The sequence below is a fragment of the Salmo salar genome, chromosome ssa12 (genome assembly GCF_905237065.1).
Source record: "Salmo salar chromosome ssa12, Ssal_v3.1, whole genome shotgun sequence".
Taxonomy (NCBI): domain Eukaryota; kingdom Metazoa; phylum Chordata; class Actinopteri; order Salmoniformes; family Salmonidae; genus Salmo; species Salmo salar.
Window position 1 is genome coordinate 22276375 of NC_059453.1, and position 13940 is coordinate 22290314.

General features: G+C 41.5%; 1 protein-coding gene and 1 non-coding gene across 4 annotated transcripts in view; one reads left to right on the forward strand and one right to left on the reverse strand.

Moving 5' to 3' along the window:
* Positions 1-13940, forward strand: part of LOC106564483 (RNA-binding protein 20) — a 69760-nt gene that overhangs the window by 24777 nt on the left and 31043 nt on the right. Inside the window, exon 1 of one of the 3 annotated variants that reach the window (XM_045691042.1) lies at positions 10584-10759. The exons of the other annotated variants lie outside the window; for them this stretch is intronic. The gene's annotated coding sequence lies outside the window, so the exon portion shown is untranslated. Of the gene's footprint in view, positions 1-10583; positions 10760-13940 lie in introns of those variants that run through there. 3 annotated transcript variants of the gene reach the window in all.
* On the reverse strand, positions 6259-6332 carry trnat-ugu (transfer RNA threonine (anticodon UGU)). Its single transcript has one exon. It is a non-coding gene; the product is annotated as a tRNA-Thr (tRNA).

Here is a 13940-nt window from a genome sequence, read left to right on the forward strand (position 1 = left end):
TGCCTTTTGGATCACAATGAATAAGATTATATGGACAAGGGGGGAACTGATAATAGATCAGCACTACTCTGAGACTTGGCCGTGGTTGCCATTTTTCTTTGGACTTTGACAAGTTTGCATGTCTTCATCCACAAAGCGCTCTGATTTCCTCAAAGGTCTGTGTAGTGAATGAGGGATCATCACACTACCTTTGGGCCTGCATGGCTTTGATATCCAACTGGGTTCAAATAGTATTTATTTTCTTTTAAATACTTTCAGCGTTTAATTGAGACTGCCTGGAGTGTGAGAGGGAGGGAGTTTGTACTGTTGGGACTATTTAATTTGTTCCATTGTGCCAGGCAAGCTCAATGAAGTAGCAGCTAAATTATTTGAAAGAAAGCAAATACTATTTAAACCCAGGTCTTGATATCCAGCGCTAGATGGTGATTATATCAGGGCAAATCCAACGCGTTCTGTCCACTGGCTTTCACTGAGCTGGCTTTCTTTCCTGTTGAAGTTCCATGGCAGCTGTTAGCGAGATCTCTTTGCTCTTCTTATTGTTTACGTTTATTTGTGCTAATGGCTATTTGGCTATTTATGTGGTCTGAAAATGATCCCAATGGCTTCTGGGAAGGAGACATATGGGACCACATGGCTTGGCTGTCAAAATCACATCTGCGTGTGTGTGTGTGTGTGTGTGTGTGTGTGTGTGTGTGTGTGTGTGTGTGTGTGTGTGTGTGTGTGTGTGTGTGTGTGTGTGTGTGTGTGTGTGTGTGTGTTTTGCAAGGTTTTTCCTAAACTGTTTTTCTCATCCCATCTGTTCCTCTGTCTTAACTAGAAAGCTTAATCAATCTATCCCCTGTACAAAACCCCTGTATTTGTACTGTACTGTACTGGCTTACAGTATGTGAAAAATGTACAATTATAACATAATCTTTCAATAGCTTTGGCTTTCACACATTAGACAACCACATCAATCCACTCTTACTGGTGAGAGAGAGAGTACATGAGAAGACCACTGTGACTGACCCAAAGCTTTGACTATGTACAGACTCAGTGAGCATAGCCTTGCTATTGAGAAAGGCCGCCGTAGACAGACCTGGCTCTCAAGAGAAGACAGGCTATGTACATACTGCACACAAAATGAGGTGGAAACTGAGCTGCACTTTGTAACCTCCTGCCAAATGTATGACCATTTTAGAGACACATATTTCCCTCAGATTACACAGACCCACAAAGAATTCGAAAACGTACCCAATGTGTGCCATCACAGCAGCAGGATTTGTGACCTGTTGCCACAAAAAAGGGTCAACCAGTGAAGAACAAACACCATTGTAAATATCCCTTTTGTACTTTAACTATTTGCACATAATATAACATTTGAAATGTCTTTATTCTTTTGGAACTTTTGTGAGTGTAATGTTTACTGTCAATTTGTATTGTTAATTTCACTTTTGTTTATTATCTACTTCACTTGTTTTGGAAATGTAAACATGTGTTTCCCATGCCAATAAAGCCCTTATATTGAAATTGAAATGGACTAGACTTTTTTACCTTACATCAAGGCAGGGGTAGTTTGGTCTGTCTGTTTTTCCAACTTCTGTGGTCATGGTGTGTTGACAAGACAACACAAAGAAATCTGGTACCAGGCTACCTCACAGCAGAAGGAATCCAATACAGTTGGAGTCAAATCCATCTTAGAAATATGAGTCATGAATTGAACTGCACTCCTGTGGAGAACGGCCATGTCTAATCCATCTGACAGAGATGGAAGGAGAGCGCTTATCTTACAACGTAACTTAACTCAAGTAGGCTCAACACTCCCTGTCAGGGTGGATACGAATGAGATGTGAAAAAATAGTCCCACAGGGTAGAGTGAGAGATCTAGAGATGTTTAGGCTATGCCTCATGTTCTCTCTCTCTCTGTATCCCACTATCTCTCTCTCTCTTTTTTTTCTCCACTCTTGCTACTTTCCTGTCTTACACTCTCTCTCTTTTACCTCTCTCTTTTCTTCACTCTCTCAATACTCACATTTTTTCTTCTTCTCTCTCCCTTATCTCATCTTTCCTCTCTCTCTCTTTCTCTCTCTCTCTCTCTCTCCCTCCCTCTCTCTCTCTCTCTCTCTCTCTCTCTCTCTCTCTCTCTCTCATTACCCCACTCTCTTCCCTGTCTCTCCCTTGCCTCAAACTGAATTCTTCCACTGATCTATGTTCCTTCAGTCTGAGACTGCCATCGTTGAAGTCATTTGTGGTGACGTCAAAATGAGGGGTGTTGTACAAAACAAAGACAATGACACATTTTCAAACGCCTCTGTACCCACGTGTGTTCTGACTCCGCTCTGGCCCAACCCATTGGTTTCTGGGACCAATCAGACGTTCTAGAATGGATTTCCATTCTATAAATCGTCTGGGAGGTATTCAGATCCAGACTCATTGCGGAGAAAAAACTAGCATCAGTGGGCGTGGCGTTGGCCGGAGCAAAAAGTCTGGGTAGACAGGCAAGCCTTTCCCTCTCTCTCTTTACTTCATCCTCTCCATAGTCTACTTTTTCTTCCCTCTCTCATTTCTCTCTCTTCCTCTGCTCTGAACTGATATACACGGACTGCCATGGCAAAGGGATCCTACTCATCTGTGCCCAGGGCACTATCGCTTTCAAGGAGGGCATCTCATCTTTAGCAATGAGAGTGCAGAGATGTTTGCAGGCAGACCAGGGAGAGAGGCTGGAGAGGCCTTACCTCACACCTCCTGTTGTGAGTGGCCATAGTTTTCCATGTGTGGACAGCAGGGGTGGTAGGGGTCAGGGTTGGGAGGGAGGGAGGGAGGGAGGGAGGGGGTGAGCAGGTGGAGGGGAAACTGTGTTCCGATTGGCTGATGAGGCACAAGTTGCCAGGGTGTGACAGGGTGAGATTGGCAGTCACCGGCTGATGCCGCTGACAGATGGTTAAATGCTACGCTTGCTTTGGATAGAGGGACGAGGGAGGGAGAGGGAGAAGGAGAGCGAGGGAAAGAGAGGGAGAAAGAGGGATGAGGGAGAGAAGGAGAGAGAGAGACAGAGGGGGAGATACAAATGCGTCACCCTGTACTCCAAAAAAAGCTCCTGTGTTGCTGTCTGCAGAGAGGGAAGACTCCTGAGTGGCAAGGAGCTGCACTTCATCCTTCAAATTGTCCAAAATGTCAGTGGAATATTGGTTTTCACTGTTGTTTTGACTGTGGAATTTCATCAGGGAAAAAAAATGGCTTTTTAATCTGTCACAGGAACAGCTCAGCCAATGAAAATGGAGAATTGATTCTCCACAAGGGGACACTAGTAAAGCTATAAATATATTTTACAACAGAACAGGAAAATTGCTTGTCAGACTCAGCTGTTATAGCAATGATCCCTTTATATTATAGCAAAAACAATTCACTGTCTGCCAAAGAAACTAGTGATTCTCCTGGTGTAGATCTGAAAGCATTGGAGAGGTATGAGCAAATACCTAAATCGGAACTATCCTATCAGAAGCCAAGTTGGATCTACAATTATATTGCTTATACCTGTCCAATTCTTTCTGATCTACACAATTCTTTCCGATCTAGTGCTAAATCCAGGAGGTAGGGGTTAGGTTTTGTTTTTGGGCAGGGTTGTAGCGTCGTCGACCTGATAGTGGAGCGAAGAATTGACCTATTGACCTAGAAGTGATCCCTAAGGCCACCCACTATAAGTAATGTCCGTTAGTTAGTTTTAGACATTCTCCATCTCATCTACAGTTCCTAGGGGCCTCCTGTGTCAATCTGTAGACGGTCCAACCACCTTAGACACACACACGCAGAGCTCTATGCACACCTCACAATGCAAACCGCAGAGGAGCATTCGATACAGTGGACAAGTACTGACGAACAGTTTCAAAAACATTAGCTGTATTATGAGCTAGCTTCGTGCTCAGAAACACCAGCTGAATAATAACGCTCTACTCAGAGACATTATCTAGCTACTGAAAAACATTAGCTGTATTATGAGCTAGCTTCGTGCTCAGAAACACCAGCTGAATAATAACGCTCTACTCAGAGACATTACCTAGCTACTGAAAAACATTAGCCGTATTATGAGCTAGCTTCGTGCTCAGAAACACCAGCTGAATAATAACGCTCTACTCAGAGACATTATCTAGCTACTGAAAAACATTAGCCGTATTATGAGCTAGCTTCGTGCTCAGAAACACCAGCTGAATAATAACGCTCTACTCAGAGACATTATCTAGCTACTGAAAAACATTAGCCGTAGGAATGTGTTATATTCATGCAGTACATGTATAAGTGTTGGTCCATTGAGAATCAATCAATTAGTCGTTTTTCTGAAATATGTTTTGGTTGATATTTTGTCTGGTTGAATTCAGACTATTTTTCTCTTAAATTGCAGTTAAAGTGAGCTTGCTACTTACTACTGTATGGTTACAATGATTGATAGTTATAATGAAGGCAATGATGGGTATAGATTAAGGTAAATCCATTGTTTATAACCTTAACTTCCTGTTTAAATAAATGTTTTATTTAATTATTGCAACAGGTGTCACTGTATTTCCATAGTACTCTAGGGAACAATTCCTCACTTCCACTGGTAATCAGTGTCAAACACTAATTTAGGTATTTCCACTGTGTGTTTTAGCAGGAAGGCACACACACACACACACACACACACACACACACACACACACACACACACACACACACACACACACACACACACACACACACACACACACACACACACACACACACACACACACCGAAAAGCAGGAATGAACACACACACACACACGTATGATCATTTTAGCAGGAATGCTCTTAGTGCTGAAACACAGTTATGGTCCAGCTGTCTTCGACCAGAAGATTCCATTTGACCTGCGTGTTTCTCTGTGACCCCGATATCCTATGTTACACCTTCCTAATAGCTGGTGGCTGAAATAAGAGCTATGGTGTGTGTGTGTGTGTGTGTGTGTGTGTGTGTGTGTGTGTGTGTGTGTGTGTGTGTGTGTGTGTGTGTGTGTGTGTGTGTGTGTGTGTGTGTGTGTGTGTGTGTGTGTGTGTGTGTGTGTGTGAGAGAGAGGATTTGTGAGAGTATGTGTTTGCTACCATGTGACTCAACATTTATTTGACAGCAGAGGACAGAGGGGACGTGATGCTTTTAGTGTGTGTTACCCTAAAGTAAATGTTTTTATTTGACTTAATAAAAACCCCACATTTAACCTGCAACATACATTTCCACCTTTTAAAAAGGTCAGGTGGAATGTGCCAATCACTGCCATTATACTTAGACACCACACACACACACACACACACACACACACACACACACACACACACACACACACACACACACACACACACACACACACACACACACACACACACACACACACACACACACACACACACACACACACACACACACACACACACACACACACACACACTACCACAGCTACCACCCATCAGCCTCATGGAGCACCAGTCCTCCAGGCTCCTCAGGATCCTGCCCATGTGTCCGTGGCCAGGATTCCTCACCCGTTCCTGGGCAGCAATAAATCAGAGGCTCCCTCAGCTGTGCCATATACCATGTATTTGATCCCTTGGAGCTGCAAAGTCAGGCTCAATCTAGCTGACCCAGACCCCCCGGACTCGTCCATACATACTTTACCCCTAGCCCAGGCCTTACCCCAAACCACCCTCACCCTCACCCCTCCTCACCCTAACAAACATGTAGACCACATGATGAGTAATCTAGCTGACCCATCCATCCATAACTCACCCTCCCTCACCTCAGTGAACTTGACAACCTCGTGATGAGTAAGCAGTCGAGCGGTATGTGATGGATCTGTTGAAAACTTTCATTAGGGTTGTGGGAATGTGATTGACTGGTTGTTCCGTATTGGGAAAAGTCAAGGGGCATGGTTAGGGTTGATAGCTTGACAACCTGATCCATGTCTCTTCATGAGATTGGGGGGTTTGGGTGGGTGCGTCACAGGAGGTTGTCGGCACCTTAATTGAGGGAGGACAGGCTCGTGGTACAGACATTATTATTAGCCGTCCTCCCCTCAGCAGCCTCCACTGGTGTGTGTTCGGGTGAGACAAAGACAGCGTAGCGGCATACACCTGTGTTAGAGAGATGGTCATCATCCTAAATGCATTATTCTTTATTATATTAACTATCAACAGGCCAGTGATTTTATTTACATGTTAGTCATTTAGCAGACACTCTTATCCAGAGCGACTTACAGTAGTGAGTGGATACATTTTCATACTGGTCCCCTGTGGGAATCAAACCCACAACCCTGACGTCACAAGCACCATGCTCTACCAACTGAGCCACAAGGGACCATTTTATGACGTACTTTTTGCTTTATCTTGCATTCTAATACTACTTATGGCTGCAGTTTTGAATAATATAATAACTATCCAAAGCAACTTAAAGTTATGCGTGCATACATTACATACGGGTGGCCCCAGCCAGAAACAAACCCATGACCCTTGTGTTGCAAGCACCATAAGTTACCAACTGAGCCACATTGGACCACATTTCTATCAATAATCAAACTCTTAGAAGTTGTGAGGACAGACATGACAGAGACATGATAGACAGACATGTTTTTATTTATTTATTTCACCTTTATTTAACCAGGTAGGCCAGTTGAGAACAAGTTCTCATTTACAACTGTGACCTGGCCAAGATAAAGCAAAGCAGTTCGACACATGCAACAACACAGAGTTACACATGGAATAAACAAACATACAGTCAATAATACAGTAGAAAAAGTCTATATACAGTGTGTGCAAATGAGGTAAGATAAGGGAGGTAAGGCAATAAATAGGCCATGGTGTCGAAGTAATTCCAATATAGCAATTAAACACTGGAGTGATTGATGTGCAGAAGGTGAATGTGCAAGTAGAGATACTGGGGTGCAAAGGAGCAAGATAAATAAATAAATGACAGAGACATGATAGACAGACATGACACAGTTTAGATCAGAGATCTCCAACCCTGTTCCTGGAGAGCTACCGTCCTGTAGGTTTTCACCCCAACCCTGTTCCTGGAGATCTACCCTCCTGTAGGTTTCCACTCCAACCCTGTTCCTGGAGATCTACCCTCCTGTAGGTTTTCACTCCAACCCTGTTCCTGGAGATCTACCCTCCTGTAGGTTTCCACTCCAACCCTGTTCCTGGAGATCTACCCTCCTGTAGGTTTTCACTCCAACCCTGTTCCTGGAGATCTACCCTCCTGTAGGTTTTCACTCCAACCCTGTTCCTGGAGATCTACCCTCCTGTAGGTTTCCACTCCAACCCTGTTCCTGGAGATCTACCCTCCTGTAGGTTTTCACTCCAACCCTGCTCCTGGAGAGCTACCCTCCTGTAGGTTTTCACTCCAACCCTGTTCCTGGAGAGCTACCCTCCTGTAGGTTTTCACTCCAACCCTGTTCCTGGAGATCTACCCTCCTGTAGGTTTTCACTCCAACCCTGCTCCTGGAGAGCTACCCTCCTGTAGGTTTTCACTCCAACCCTGCTCCTGGCGAGCTACCCTCCTGTAGGTTTTCGATCCAACCCTAACATAGCACACCTGATTCTAATAATTAGCTGGTTGATAAACTGAACTAGGTTAGTTACAACTGGGGTTGTAGTGAAAACCTGCAGGAGGGTAAGTCTCTGGGAAAAGGCTTGGAGAACCCAGGTTTAGATTCATCAGAAAGAGAATGGTGCCCTCATATGGTTAAATCCTATCTCCACAGGGACTCCTGGAGCCACAGAGCAAAGCATTTAGTGCCATCTAGTGGGATTAAATTAGACTAGGTTAATTAAAGATTGTATTCATATAGAGGTGATGGTATGGTGGAGTTGCTTTGAATAAGGGGCTTCATTGATAATCTGTCAATTTCATTTATTTTAAAGTGAACAGGTTTGTAGGTCATATGCATTAATTCTGCTTGTCAATTTTGCTTGTCACTTTTTTATATTCATGATGATTATTGTGATATTAATGTTGTACTTTTTAGGCAAACGTTCGTCCTCTGCAGGCACATTTCTTGGTAACTCAATATACAAGTTTTATATTGCGCAATCAAATTGATGCTCCCTGAATGATATTTACGGTCAGCGAGGTGGGGAGTTTACCTGTAGACCACAGGCGTCACCTTGTAGGCTGCTGTCCTGAGAGAAACTCGGTGGAAAGAACCGTGTTGCACGGTGCACTGTATTTAGGGCCTAACATTTTGGCCCAGTCATGTCCTGTTCCGGACTTTTAAAAATAAGTTGGAGATAGGCTCACTAAAAGCAGTTTGTTCTCTCTCTCCACCGGATGGACCGCCCCGAGCTAAACTGCAACAGATGGAGGGGATGTAAATCTGTTGCATTGGCACCTCACAGGGAATAGGATGCCTGGGAGTTTAGGTAAAATGCTTGTCTTTATGAGAAACTGGAAACCAATGCGCAAAAGTGGTGAGATGTCACCAAATGAACTATCCGCATGTTAATAAAGTAGGCCTACAGTTTATTGATTCGAAGTATGGCCCAATCATAATTTTTATTAATGCATAATAAGGATATATTAACAGGATATTAGACCTAGTCGCCTTCACCAATTTTCTGGCAAGTTAGGAATGTCGTCCGAAGTGGGTAGTGTTTCAAATATCGATCGAATTTAATTAAGATCTTTATGTTGAGTTTTGAGAATTCCAGTGTTGACAAACATGAGGCAGAATGATGTTATCTGGGGACTAAAAGGCACAACACAAATTTTACATTTTTCTTCAAATAGATGAAAAAGTTGGAGAAAAGTTAATTGATTAAAATAGCCTATATTGTCCGCATTTGCTAACGTTGTATTATAAGTCTGTGTCGTAGGCTTCTTATTAATTATGTTGAGTCTTCTTCTTTGTTATAATAGCATAGGCTATGCATTTTACACAACCGACAATATCAAACATTATCCAAACATGCTATGAAACTTTACAACTTAATTCAAGTTAATGTAGGCCTATTAATTTACTTTCATTAATTTGCTTGTGGACATTTATCTAATTCTGATAAGCCTAGGAAAATTGATAAAACAAAAATATCTTCATAAAACACATTGGAAGATGCAATAATATTCCTTCGTTGTCAAATTAAAATACACAATCTATACGAAGTTGTGAACATTCTTTTTTGGGTGCAAACTGATAGATGAAGCAGGCCTATGTAGTTGTTAAAAAAGCATTACTACATTGTCAGTAAACATACAGTTTTAACACCTAATAATTCATAAAGCCGCTCGAAATATTATCTTAATGAAAAGGGGTTCTTTGTAAAAATAATAATAACAATAATAGGTAGAAGAATAGAAAGAAAATGTATTCAATTATCAGCATACCTGCAGCTGTTTTTAATATGTGTGCAAAGAAAACGTTATGGGAAAAACTCTGTCATTACGGTCACTGGCGTGTGTTGCTATATCCATTTAGGATGAGCTTTGTGTTGTTAACTTGTTGCTTAATGTTTCCTATTATAAATGTACCATATGGTAAAATATTAATATAATTCTGTGTGTGTGTGTGTGTGTGTGTGTGTGTGTGTGTGTGTGTGTGTGTGTGTGTGTGTGTGTGTGTGTGTGTGTGTGTGTGTGTGCCTACCAAGGTGGATAGATGTGGATAACATTTTATTTAAGCTGTGTTACGGTCAGGGTTGAACATATCAACTAATAATTGTTTTCATATACGTTATAAAGGTATTGCACCTTTATAAATACCATCTTTAACTGACCCGATATTCCATCTTCTATCTAAAATATCTATGTTATGATTTAGAAGAAGACATTTTTGTTTTATGTATTTAGATGTCTTATCGTTAACATTATATTAACTTGCAACAGCCAAGTAATTTAAATATAGTTTATTTTAAACCTATAAAATATACATCTTTTCTAAATACTGTATTTTTTTGTCATAGTGGAATCCTAGTAGAGTTGACCCACAAAATGGCCCCCCATCTCTCCCAATACATCTGGTGGTAAATAATAAACCAGGTGGGCTGGGGGACCAGCTCAGGGAAGGGCCGAGGGTAGTGGTATAGTGGTAAACTTAGCATTAACAATATTGAACTTACATAGGGGCAGGGGCACTCGCATATGGAATGGCACTGGTAGTGGTATTGTGGTGGAGTTATAGTAAAAGAGACACTCACATACAGGGACTCACAGGGCAGTGTGTTAGACTATAGCGTCAGTACAGGGACTCACAGGGCAGTGTGTTAGACTATAGCGTCAGTACAGGGACTCACAGGGCAGTGTGTTAGACTATAGCGTCAGTACAGGGACTCACAGGGCAGTGTGTTAGACTATAGCGTCAGTACAGGGACTCACAGGGCAGTGTGTTAGACTATAGCCTCAGTACAGGGACTCACAGGGCAGTGTGTTAGACTATAGCGTCAGTACAGGGACTCACAGGGCAGTGTGTTAGACTATAGCGTCAGTACAGGGACTCACAGGGCAGTGTGTAGTGGTGGAGTTAACTTTAACTACATAGGAAAGGGTTGGGGTGGTGGAGTTAACTTTAACTACATAGGAAAGGGTTTGGGGTGGTGGAGTTAACTTTAACTACATAGGAAAGGGTTGGGGTGGTGGAGTTGGTGTACAGTTAGTCACAGTGCTAGTAGAGAGACGGGCAGTAAGCAAGTCTCATGCCTCCTCAGCCACTAGACATAGGTCATAACGTAACTACAGTAGCTGCTAGTGGGGTGTAACATAGACCGGACTCCTACAGTGCAACCGCTGCTCCAGGTTGGTGTGACTTTTCTGTTCCTCCGGGAGTGTTTCTGAGACTGGAGATGACTCTGTTGAGTATAGGAGTATAGGAGTATAGGAGTATAGGAGTATAGGGTCAAGGCTGTGTTGTACAGATTGATAGCTCTCTGTAGGCTCGCTGTGTTGTACAGATTGATAGCTCTCTGTGGGCTCGCTGTGTTGTACAGATTGATAGCTCTCTGTAGGCTCGCTGTGTTGTACAGATTGATAGCTCTCTGTAGGCTCGCTGTATTGTACAGGTTGATAGCTCTCTGTGGGCTCGCTGTGTTGTACAGATTGATAGCTCTCTGTGTTGTGTAGTGGTGGGTTGTAGCCTGCGGCCACCTACAGAGCCATTGGCGTCGGCTAATGGGGATCTTAATTCATCAAATCCAAAAATCGAATTGATATCTCTCTGTAGGCTTGCTGTGTTTGGGCAGTGGTTCTACATCTGCATTGTGCTTCTACATCTGTATTGTGTGTTTCTACGTCTGCATTGTGGTTCTACATCTGCATTGTGTTTCTACATCCGCATTGTGTGTTCTACGTCTGCATTGTGCTTCTACGTCTGCATTGTGTTTCTACATCTGCATTGTGTTTCTACGTCTGCATTGTGCTTCTACGTCTGCATTGTGTTTCTACGTCTGCATTGTGGTTCTACGTCTGCATTGTGTTTCTACGTCTGCATTGTGTTTCTACGTCTGCATTGTGCTTCTACATCTGCATTGTGTTTCTACGTCTGCATTGTGTTTCTACGTCTGCATTGTGTTTCTACATCTGCATTGTGCTTCTACGTCTGCATTGTGTTTCTACGTCTGCATTGTGTTTCTACATCTGCATTGTGTTTCTACATCTGCATTGTGCTTCTACGTCTGCATTGTTTCTACGTCTGCATTGTGCTTCTACGTCTGCATTGTGTTTCTACGTCTGCATTGTGTTTCTACATCTGCATTGTGTTTCTACATCTGCATTGTGTTTCTACGTCTGCATTGTGCTTCTACGTCTGTATTGTGTGTTTCTACGTCTGCATTGCTTGCTCTTTGGGGTTTTAGGATGGGTTTCTGTATAAGCACTTTGGGTCAACTGCTGATGTAAAAAGGGCTTTATAAATACATTTGATTTGGTTGGGGAAAGCATGGGCCATCTTGTTCCACACACTTTCCCCTTTTGAACTGTGCTCCCTAAATTGCTTCACTCACTCGGCACCTTAGGGTCCAGTTAAGTAGTATATTTCCTCTCATAAAGCTAGCGGGACTTGGCCTATTTGGTGTGTAGAACTTTATGATGAAGAGTTCTCTTTGATGTCTTCAGAAGTGTTCTAGGTTCTAAGTGTTGTGTAGAAGGAACTATGGATCTCTACTAGAATGGGACTGGTTGAGTAACTCTGCTTATGTCCAGACCATATGGACTTATATCCGAATATTGGACTTGGTTTACTATGTCTGATGATTCACTGGTAGACACTGGGGGTTTGGGGATTTGTTGGAAAGTGGGAGTGATTTTGAGTTTGTTTCAGATAGGTTTTGACTTTATTTTGCTAGTTTTACTTTTGTCCACAAATAATGTGTTCAAATGATTTAGTTCAGATTTATTTATCAAATTATGTAATTGGTGTCCTTTTAAATTATTCAATGAATCAACATGAAGCTTTATCCCTGGCATTTTTACTGCACTACTAATATAAGATAATTATTTTATTTGTTTGGACACACGATTAATTAATATCATATCTCCTTCTCCCTAAGTCTGTTCAATTTACTATTTCAGTTCTTACATATTCATTCAAGTTCAAGTGCGTGTTAATATTTTCAGCAGGAACACTTGGCTTACAGACAAATCTTTCAGCGTGAGACTAAAATATAGTGTTAATAATATATTGAGCTAATTAATATATACTGTTTCTATTCATTTAAAATATGTATGTGCTATATCGATACTATCTTCCTAGAAATGCAATCCCCAACATGCAGGCTACATATAGTATGTCCGTGTAATGCGCCATACATGCACACACTCCATACATATAGCCATACACATATACTGTATTTACTAGCAATGTACCATATATGTATGTAGTGTAAGTTACAGAGTCCATTATGGAGACATGCTACACGGCTAAGCTACTCTGTCCTCATTTGTTATGGAGTCAACACTCATTGGGCTTTGAGACAGTCACATAACAGAAACGGGTGATAATGGTTAGTACAGTCATCTATCAGGCTGCAGAGGAGAGGGGGACTGTGTGTTTGAATGTTGGTGAGAAGTCTGATCATGACAAATTGGTTATACACACAGAGGAGAGGGAACCAGCTGCTCCAAATAGTGTCTTGTGTTGCATGGGAGGAAAGAGGGAACAAGGGAGAGAGAGAAGGAAAGTCGGGAGCGGAGATAGAGGGACTTGCTTTTGCTGGGTTGTTTTTGTTCATTTAGAATGATTCATTAAGAATTTTTTGAATTTGTGAGTAACATTTTTGTATACAGTATCTTTTACACAACAATATGCAATTTTGCTAGTAACACATTTGCTTGAAGTGTTGTTTGGACAAGTAATTAGTGTTTCATAATACATAAACTGTTCCTTGTGTAAATGTAAGTTATTGAATTAAGTAGAACCCAACAGAATGTGTGGGAAACAATAATAATCAACCAATTTGAATGCCCTTGCTCCTAGCATGCTTTTGCCCAAAACATATACTATTATAATTATACTTATAACATACACTGTGTAGAAAACATTAAGAACACCTTCCTAATATTGAGTTGCACCTCATTCATTTTGCGCTCAGAACAGCCTCAATTTGTCCGGGCATGGACTCTACAAGGTGCCAAAAGAGTTCCACAGGGAACATGGAAAAAGCAGGTGTTCCTAATGTTTTGAAACACACAGTGTATACAGTAAGTATAGGTTAAATACATATAACTTAGGTAATGTGGACATATACTTAAATAAAATACATAATAAAAAAATATAATTTTATATAAACTTTATAAAATGTATAATATTTGTGTCCTAGTAGCAGCACAAATACAAATATGTCTATCGTTCATTTATTTCAATTACTGCCCATTTTCTATGAATAAAACTGTAAACGGAAAATTTGCTAATAAATTATTATTAGCTTAATTGTTTTCTGTTAGTAAAAGTTAGACGGCAATATGGTCTCACTCAGCATGTTGA